The sequence below is a fragment of the Corvus cornix genome, chromosome 1 (assembly GCF_000738735.6).
Source record: "Corvus cornix cornix isolate S_Up_H32 chromosome 1, ASM73873v5, whole genome shotgun sequence".
Taxonomy (NCBI): Eukaryota; Metazoa; Chordata; class Aves; order Passeriformes; family Corvidae; genus Corvus; species Corvus cornix.
Window position 1 is genome coordinate 99,608,965 of NC_046332.1, and position 8,960 is coordinate 99,617,924.

Here is an 8,960-nt window from a genome sequence, read left to right on the forward strand (position 1 = left end):
AGTGTCTTTCTTGTACTGGGGAGCTCAAAGCTCTGCACAGCACCCCAGAAGGGGTGAGCAGAGCCAAAGGGAAACACTTGCCTTAGCTTGCTGGTGACACCCTTGCTAGAGCAACCCAGGTTGCCATGGGCACATTCCTGGTTCATATTCAATGTGTTGTCCCCCAGAACCCGAGGTCCTCTTCTGTAAAGCTGTGTTGTAGCTGGTCTGTCCCCAGCACACACTGGTGCCTGGGGTCTTTGCTCTCCTGGTCCAGGCCATTTACCTTTGTTGAAGTTTTCATGAGGCTCCTGATGGCATACTTATACAGCCTGTTGAAGTTTGTCTGAATATCATCTCTATCCTCCAGCCTATCAACCTCTCTCCACGGTTTGAACTTCCTGAGTGTGCACCTCTGCCCCATAGCTCAGGTTGTTAATAAATAAAATAAACAGTATTATCTCCAGTATCGATCCCTCAGGCATGCGGCAGGGAACCAGCTGCCAGCTGAACTTTGTACAGCTGACCACAACTCTTTGAGCCTGATGAGCAAGCCAATATTTCACTCACCTCATCATCCACCTCAGCAGCACACAGCTCACATATTGGTTGTAGGATACTGTGGAAGACTCTGTCAAAAGCATTTCACTTTCTAGGAATGTTTACATTTGTCTATTTGAATTTCCTACTCTACACTCTACTCTTTCTGGGTAGAACAGAAGTCTTTAACCATTAAAATGAACTGTCAGTCATGACACTGAACAGAAATGCATCTTTGCCCTTGGTTTCCTTGAGAGTTAGTAGATACAAGCACTTCCAGAGGTAAATCAGTTTGCTAAGAGCAGAATTAACTCCAAGAGTTTTCTTTTTCTGGTAAGAAAATGGGGGTTTTGTTTGATTGGTTGGTTTGTTTAATTATTTGATTTAAATCCCTGTTATGTCCCTTAACCCTTTTAATTTTATCCCCTTGTTAATCCCTAATACCATTTTCTTCATACATATGGAGAGATATCTTTGTTCCTCACCTGATTTTTCCTTAATTCTCACATTGTTTCAAAACTCTCAGTATGGCCACAGCAATTTCTTATCTTTGCTTTCTGTCTAGTATCAGAGAGGTTTGCTATTCTCTCTCCATTTATAAACCTCTTCAGTTAATGCTGCCTTCCTTGCAGTCTTCTGTCATTTAAATGAAGTTTCCAGAAGACTCCATCTGCCAGGTCCTTGAGTGTGTTACAGTTTGGTTTATGTTACTTCTAATCCCTTGACTCCTTCCTCTCCTCACAATAATGAATTTTTCTCATTCAATTTCATCAGGCTTGCTTCTCACCTTTATGTTTTCAATCATTTTCTAGTGCAAATCAGATTGAGAATAGCCACTTCACCAGTAGCTTCTAATTTGCATGGTTGGGAAAACAGAGGGTTAGAAGTGGGACAGGGCAAGGAAGAAATCATTACCAGAAGAATTTCCTGGAATAACTGTGCCTGTACTAGGAGATTTCAGCATGCCTGCGGGTACTGCTGACCTTTAGAGCATGATCCTTTTTGCTAACAAACTGTGAAACTGTGCCCTGGTGGGAGCTTGGCCCTTCCTGGCTAGTGCTTTCCCCAAATACTTCTTGGGGGCAGTTCAGCTCATTATCATTCTGGGGGTCATTACCAACAGGTAGTTTGTACACAGACACTGATTTGGAGCTAAGAGATTTTATCTAACTACATACTACTTTGCCTCGGTGCAAAGGAATATTCTTAGATATGTTTTATTCACTGGCATATCAGATTGCTGTACTGTGTACATTTGCTTTTCCAACAAATTTGATGACTCCATCTATCATTAGATTCTGTCTTTTGTAGGCTTCAGCTGACAATTTGAAAAAACCCTCCTCCTCCTGATTAATACTTCCCAGACTTTTGTGGTTAAACAAGCCTGGATCTCATCTCTTGAGCTTCGCAAAGATGATATACCTTCTTGGCATGAACCTTAACACTATTTCCACTGTCTTGCATTACTGCTGCTTAGTCAACAGGATGCATCTATGCCTTTCCCAGGCAAAAGGGCCTTTTAACCAACTATAACCATTAGTGGAGAGCAGACTCCCAGTTTCTTTCACAGCAAGTGAGATTTTTGTTACTGTGATTGTCTCAAAGGCAAGAAATGGCTTGAGGTTTTTCATTGATTTCTTTTTAAAAACATATGCACCTTATTTTCCTTTTCCTTTGTGATACAGTTCCACAAAAATGAGCAGAAAGCAGGAAAAAGCTTATAGGACTGGAAGAAGGAAAAATTAGAATATATGAAGATTTTTAAAGGATTTAAATATTTCAAAGAAGATTTTAAAATACAGAGTCCTGTTTTGATATAAATAATACAAGGATCCTGGAGAATTATTTTATGAAAATGGTTCTTAAACTCAAGGCAACAAGTATACACACATATAAAGATATGATCTTCATCCAAATCATGAAGTTCCTCAATGGATGCAATATTATGTATTTTATTTATGAGTAATTTTAGTCACTGATATGCTTCACAGAATATTAGGGCAGAACTTGAGTAATTGAGTAATTTAAAGTCAGGATACAAGACAAGATCAGAAATCAAGCCCATGTAGTATTTTTAGGATCTTTTATTATTGTACCATTATGTTGAAACAAAATTACTGAGGACTTATTACTATTTTTAAATCATTTCAGAAGGAAGTAGGCACTGTCATATTACATTTCTTTAATATTTATTCCTCTCTGCTTACCTTCATAATAGAAGTCAACATAAATATGTGGCTAGTTTGAAGCAGGTTTGCACACTTTTTTCACATACTTTTTTCACCCATTCATAACTCTCATTTTCTTTTTTTTTTCTGGTAAAGGCTGCAGGTTTTTTAACATACTGAATTGTCTAAAATCTTTGTGTGACCTTGTTGACTGAGAATTGTTTTTGATTGTAAGGCATTTGGTTTGATTTATATACAAAGGCAGGAAACATGAAGAAGCATTTTGAAGATGGAGTGACTTATGGTGAATTAGGGGTACCAAGTCTTGTTACGTTTCATCAAGTTTTTATTTCTTGATACTTGTTATGCTGGTGTTAGTGAAACTTGATTTGCATGCCTGTCACTTCTAATGAAGAAAATATTTCTCACACCAGATTTGAATAAAACACACAACTTATAGAACTGTCACAAATAATAACACTATGGTGGAGTTGATTCAACCTTCTTCAGAATATTGACAGAAAAATATTTTTCCACTCTTTGCCAAATCCTTGTTCAATTCAATAGTATCTGCAAATACTTACAAATTAGAAAAAATATAGATAGGCAAAAAGTTTTCTGTGTTTTTTTTTTTTACTAAAAATATTTTTAAAAGCTTTAAAGAATCTTCAACAGATGGCTTTTTTAAATATGAAAGAAAATTGCTTATTTTGAGTTTGGTGTATCTATTATCTTTATGTTTGTAGCAATGTTGTAGGGATACTTAATTTCAGATTCAGGAAGTTCAGTTTTACTTTGTTAATATTCTTATATTTCTGTCTGTTATATGACGGTTCATGCCAATTTCTAAAGTAACCAGCAGCATTTAATAGGAATTATAGTATGGAAACATGAAGGGGAAGGGAAGTTTTAACTCTAATAGATGGGCTCTTTTTCAGTCCTATTTTGTTTCTATAGTTGTATTTTGTATCTCTTCCTTTTGGTGTGCTTGGTTTTTGTTATCAAAAAACCTAGTTCATAAATAATTGTCCTAGTTCATAAATAATTGTTCATAAATAGTTCATAAATAATTGTCCACATACATATCTTATCCTGACACGGATTCCACTCAGATGTGGAAGCAAGGAAGTCTTCTTGCATCTCACTGCACACCCATGGCCAAAGAAACCACAAGACAATTCCTACAAACTTCCCAAGGAAAGTTTTACTCAAAGCTACAGAATGAGCATCACAGACAACACAGCAGTCTACCCTGTGACTTTCAAAATAGACTAAGGGCTGTGTACTTTCATGGAGATTTTTCTTTAGTTTGGCTTGGCACTCAGGATTTTTATGCTGTCAGAACACAGGGATAAAACATCAGAAAGGCTATACCGGGTCAGAACAAATCTGAGAGAGAGATACCTGACATTCCACCTCTGACTAGAGTCAAAAACAGGTGCCTGTGGTTGTGCAAGAATGATGTGAAAGAGTGCAGTCTCAGACTGTGATCTCCTTTCTTCTCTTGTTTGCTTCTCTTTCCTTATCTTTTTCCAGTCAAAAATGTCCATGCAGAATGGTTTTCCTTTGGAAAATGTGATTTGACAGAATTGAGACACAGCATGGTGATGTGTTCATTCAGTAGAATATTAAAGAACAAGCAAACAGATTTGCAGGCTAAGCTGGAGTCCTGTGGCTGCCTAGGCTTAGAATCAAGATGCATAAAAGACAAGCTAAAATTTTATAAATTAACCTGAAGCAGAATGCACAAGCCTCAGTCTTGCAAAAGAAATTGAAATCTTTAATCTTTTATCTCGAACTAGGCTATTTTTAAAGGGGCAGAAAACAGTCTTCTGAAGAGTCTTGGTCTTTTGCCTCTGACACCTGAATGGATGATATGTAACAATCTCCCCTGTCCTTCCACCTTACCTTGGCACTGATACCATTCTTTCTCCAATAATGCAATCCCAAGAGCTTGTGTTCTGCAAATCAACTGCAATGTTTATATATAGAATTCCAAAGAAATATTTAATTCCAAGATCAGCCTGCTTTCTTGCCTTTATTTACTCAGGCATGTGGTAACACAGATATTGAAGACTGGTGGTTGACTAACTGGGCCAGTCAGAGGTAAAAGCCCTGATACTAGGTTAGAGATGCATCATTCAAGGATGAAGATTATGAGCTACTTTGTAGTTCAAGTGAGCAAAATCACAGAAGAAAGGAAAACAAGATCAGTGAAAAGGAATCTTATAAAGGGGTATTGCAGAAACTGGAAGTAAACACTTGGGAAAAAAAACCCCAGCATATGATTGTTTTCATAGAAAAAGTTGAGAAATGATCTAGTAGTAGGAACTAAATCTCTGCAAAAACTAAAATGTTTCGTGATTCACCAGGAAACCCTAATGGAAGGATCCTAGTCTAAACTGCTAGGACAAAACAATAATACCTACAAAAATATTTTCAGTTGACCATTTTACCTACAGTTATGTGGCAAAAAAAATATGCTCAGGACAAACTACAGATTCCAGATGGTACCTTTTTAGATGTAAGAATCCTGAAAGGTACTTTGTAAGCTGTCCGGGAAAACTGCAGCATTATGAGCTGACATATATACGTCAGTTTTGTAACTTGTCCTAGCTACCAGAATAATGAAATTATTGCTTACTGGAGTTGAAACACATCCACCAAAGATCAGACTGGAAAAATAATTATGAGTTTTCTCAGCACCGAAAGACAATTTTCTGTGGCTCAATTAAAGGCAGTTTAAGAGAGAATCTGTTAGAGAAGCAGAAAACATCACTGTGTACATAGGTAGGGGGCTAAGAACAATCTAGACCATTGATGTGAAAATGTCCAGATAACGAAGCATGCAGTGAACAGTTAAATTTACATAACCTGCAGTTTGAAAATTCTTTTTTTTCTCTCCATTGTTCATGATGCACTCCATTGTACAAGATGCACTTGTTAGAGGATGATTAGAGTCAAGAAAGGTGTCTTATGCACACTAGGAGAAATTTGTGAAATGAGTTTGACTTAGCATCTTCCTTCAGAATAAATGGAAGAAGGACAATGAGCTGTTTTACAGAATAAAGTCAGTAAGACAGTAGGAGTCATATCTGCTGACAAAGAAAAGTGGAGCTAAGTGATCAAAGAGATTGCAATAGCAGCTGAATGGGACATCACAGAGCTGTGGATCTGAAATAGAAGCAGCAACTGAAATACTCAGTATTCAGAAAATATCCAGGGGTAACATTAGAAACAATCATGGGAAGCCATAGAGCAAAGCCAGGAAGCATTGGGGATTTGGAAGCTCGGAGGGAGATTACTGGAGCTATGTGGAAGGTGGGAACATTGTGGGGAATTTGGAAGCTGTGGGTGGCCAAAATCATGAAAAAAATGCTAAGTTATTGAGTGATAGGAAAAACTCTAGGGATTTTATGACAAAACTTAATGCTTGCTCAGTAGGATTATTCATTTAACAACTTTTTATGTTTTTATACATGCAGGATAGAACATGCTTTGGAAGAACCAGATCAGCACTTGAAAACAATAGAATCACAGGTCTCAAAATGCAGAGATAATAGGTTTGGACAGATGTGACTGTAATGCTGTCAGCTGCTGCTATTCCATATCAAGGCCTCTAATATTTGCTGTTTATTCTTCAAGCCAAAGCCTGTGGAGACAAGTGATTAGAAGCAAATATTAGCTGCTTTTTTGGTTTTTAAGGGAGATTCTGAGAAAATCTTGAAATTATGACAAAAAAGTACACTAACAGTTAAAAATACACACAACAAAAATAGCCTGCAACTGTTTATCCAAATCTCAGATTTTTCACGATCAACTGTTTCAAGACCAGAGCCATTATTTGCTAACATTTGGCAACTAAATGATGTAACTGAGGGCAGAAATTGGTCAATGGACTCTTGCAAATTATGACAGTAAAAGGAAGGAATTGAATAGCTTGATATTCAGATTGTATTTCCAGAGATCCAACAGAGATTTTGTCAGTTCTTTTAAAAGTCTGGGGTTTTTTTTTCCCCCAACAGATATTCTTCCATAATGATATTTTGTAATTAGAAGGGAAAAAAATGAACAAACAAAAAACCCTCACCAGTCGGCATTGGGATACAAAAACTACAAAAGCCCTGAGTTACTTTGACTTTTTTCAGGGTGTAACAATTTTTAGTATGGGAACTGTAAGGAGAATCATAAAGTGAGCTGTGTGCTAAGATTTGCAAAGCTGCAGTGCAATGAGATCAAGATGGGTGAAGATTTTTCAGTTTCATGTAAATCGGAGTCTCTCCAATTTCTGCTTCTCATATTTATAAGTCTCTTATTTTTGCTTTTCTCTCATACCTTTGCTGGAAGTGCTTCCTGTTGCAGGAGCTGATTTACATATGCTTTCTCATAATGTATATCATTTTCCAGCTGACTCATAGTTGTTTCAGTCTTTGTTCTGGCTAAACTGACCAATACTTAGTGACAGCTAGTTACCAGAAAACAGCATTTTCTTTTTCTTTGCTGATTATTACAGCCTACATCAGGCAAGACTATTTCTAACCACAATGTGATGATAAAAGGAAGAAAGCAATTTCCTGTTGAGAGTTGAGAGCAATTTTCTGCTGTTAGGCAGGTTCTTCCCTTATTGTTCTCATTTAACCAAAAGAGAAAGAGTGGGTTTTTAAAATTTTCTTTAGAAAAGTACAAAGCTTCAAGTGGGAATGGCACTAACTTGAATTCTGGTCTGCTATTTTAGTCTATGACAACCAAAGGAAAGACAATCACATTTAGCATGTCAATCACCATTATTTCTTTTGCATGACAACCTCCATGACTAGTTTTAATTACTGCAGTTTCTATATTGTAGCTACACTAATTAGCAGTTGGGCACAGAAGTCTTAATGGGCTGAAATGTCTGGATATCCTGCTAAGCCAGCAAATAAAGGAATATATAATAATTATGAGGACAAGAGGTTTAACTGGATGAATTAGGGAAAAAAGAGTGGGTCAAGACAATCATCAATTTCATTGTAAGGTTCAGTACTGCCAAACATATACTAAAAAAACTATTGGCAGTCCAAGTTGTTTTCTTGTCTTTTTTTCTGGTCCTGCAGACCATTTCAAAAGCTCTGGTGTTATTGAGAGGACAGGGAAGTATGGTTTTCCTTTATTATGATATTTTGAAGTTAAATTGCCCTTTTCTGTCTAGCAATGCTTTTAGTTCTGATAAACCTGAGGTAATATCAGCAAATTTTCTTTATCACAGATTGAAACCTGCAGTCTTAACGGCAGCTGCGATGTCTTGTCACAGAGTCTAAAGATTTTAGACTAATCAATACTGAAAATCACAACAAAATCAAGACAGTGGGCAAAATTTGGAATTGCAAGTAACTCAGAATAAAATGTATCCTACAGAATTAGTCTTTGAAGAAGATGTATGAACTGGAAGAATCACAAGTTTGACTTTGAGGTTCTTTATGAGCCAACGGTGCTGACAGTTAAACACATTGCTTTTTCATTGTGTAAAGAGAAAATACAAAGAGGGCAAGTGGGTGAGTGGGCCAAAAACAAGTCTTTGTATGCTGAGGTATTGGCAATGTATCAAATACTGGAATGGATTCTGGAGTTATGCTGTGGTAAGTCACAACACTTATTTTTCCCATTGTTGTCCATAAGCTGTACTCCCTATTTAAATTCCCTCTGATTAATTGATGAGATACCTAGGAAGAAATGTCTATAATTTGTGCAAGCATCTGGACTGCCGAAGAACAGGAATGATAGCAACCCAATCTTGGATTTTTTTTTTTTTTTTTTTTTTTTTTTTTTTTTTTTTTTTGATGAAGTTCCTTACTGGAATTCAGGTTCAGTTGAAAAATTTACTATGCAACAACGGGGTTTATTTAGTCATGAATTATCTTATGGCTAGAACATTAACAACCATGTGTTCAAGACTCTGCTTCTTGAAGCAAAAGCTTGCTTAAGGCAGGAAAATTGAGGTGGTTCTGAAGTTATTTGTCCAATGCAATCTATTTATTTGCATGCATACAAGTTAAAACAGCTCTATCTGAAAGCTAAGACCTTTTTGTCTTTGTCAGTTCTCAGAAAGCACTTTGCTCATGAGCCTATTTCTAAGCAACAATCGACAAAACCATGCTGATGGAAAATGAGTAGTGTTTATAGAGAATCGGTCGCGGGTTATTTAAGGACAGCTCTAGTAAGTAGAACTAGTTAGATACCTATCTAACTCCACATACACCTAGCTACAGCTGTATTCGGCAATTGCTTTTTTAGGTG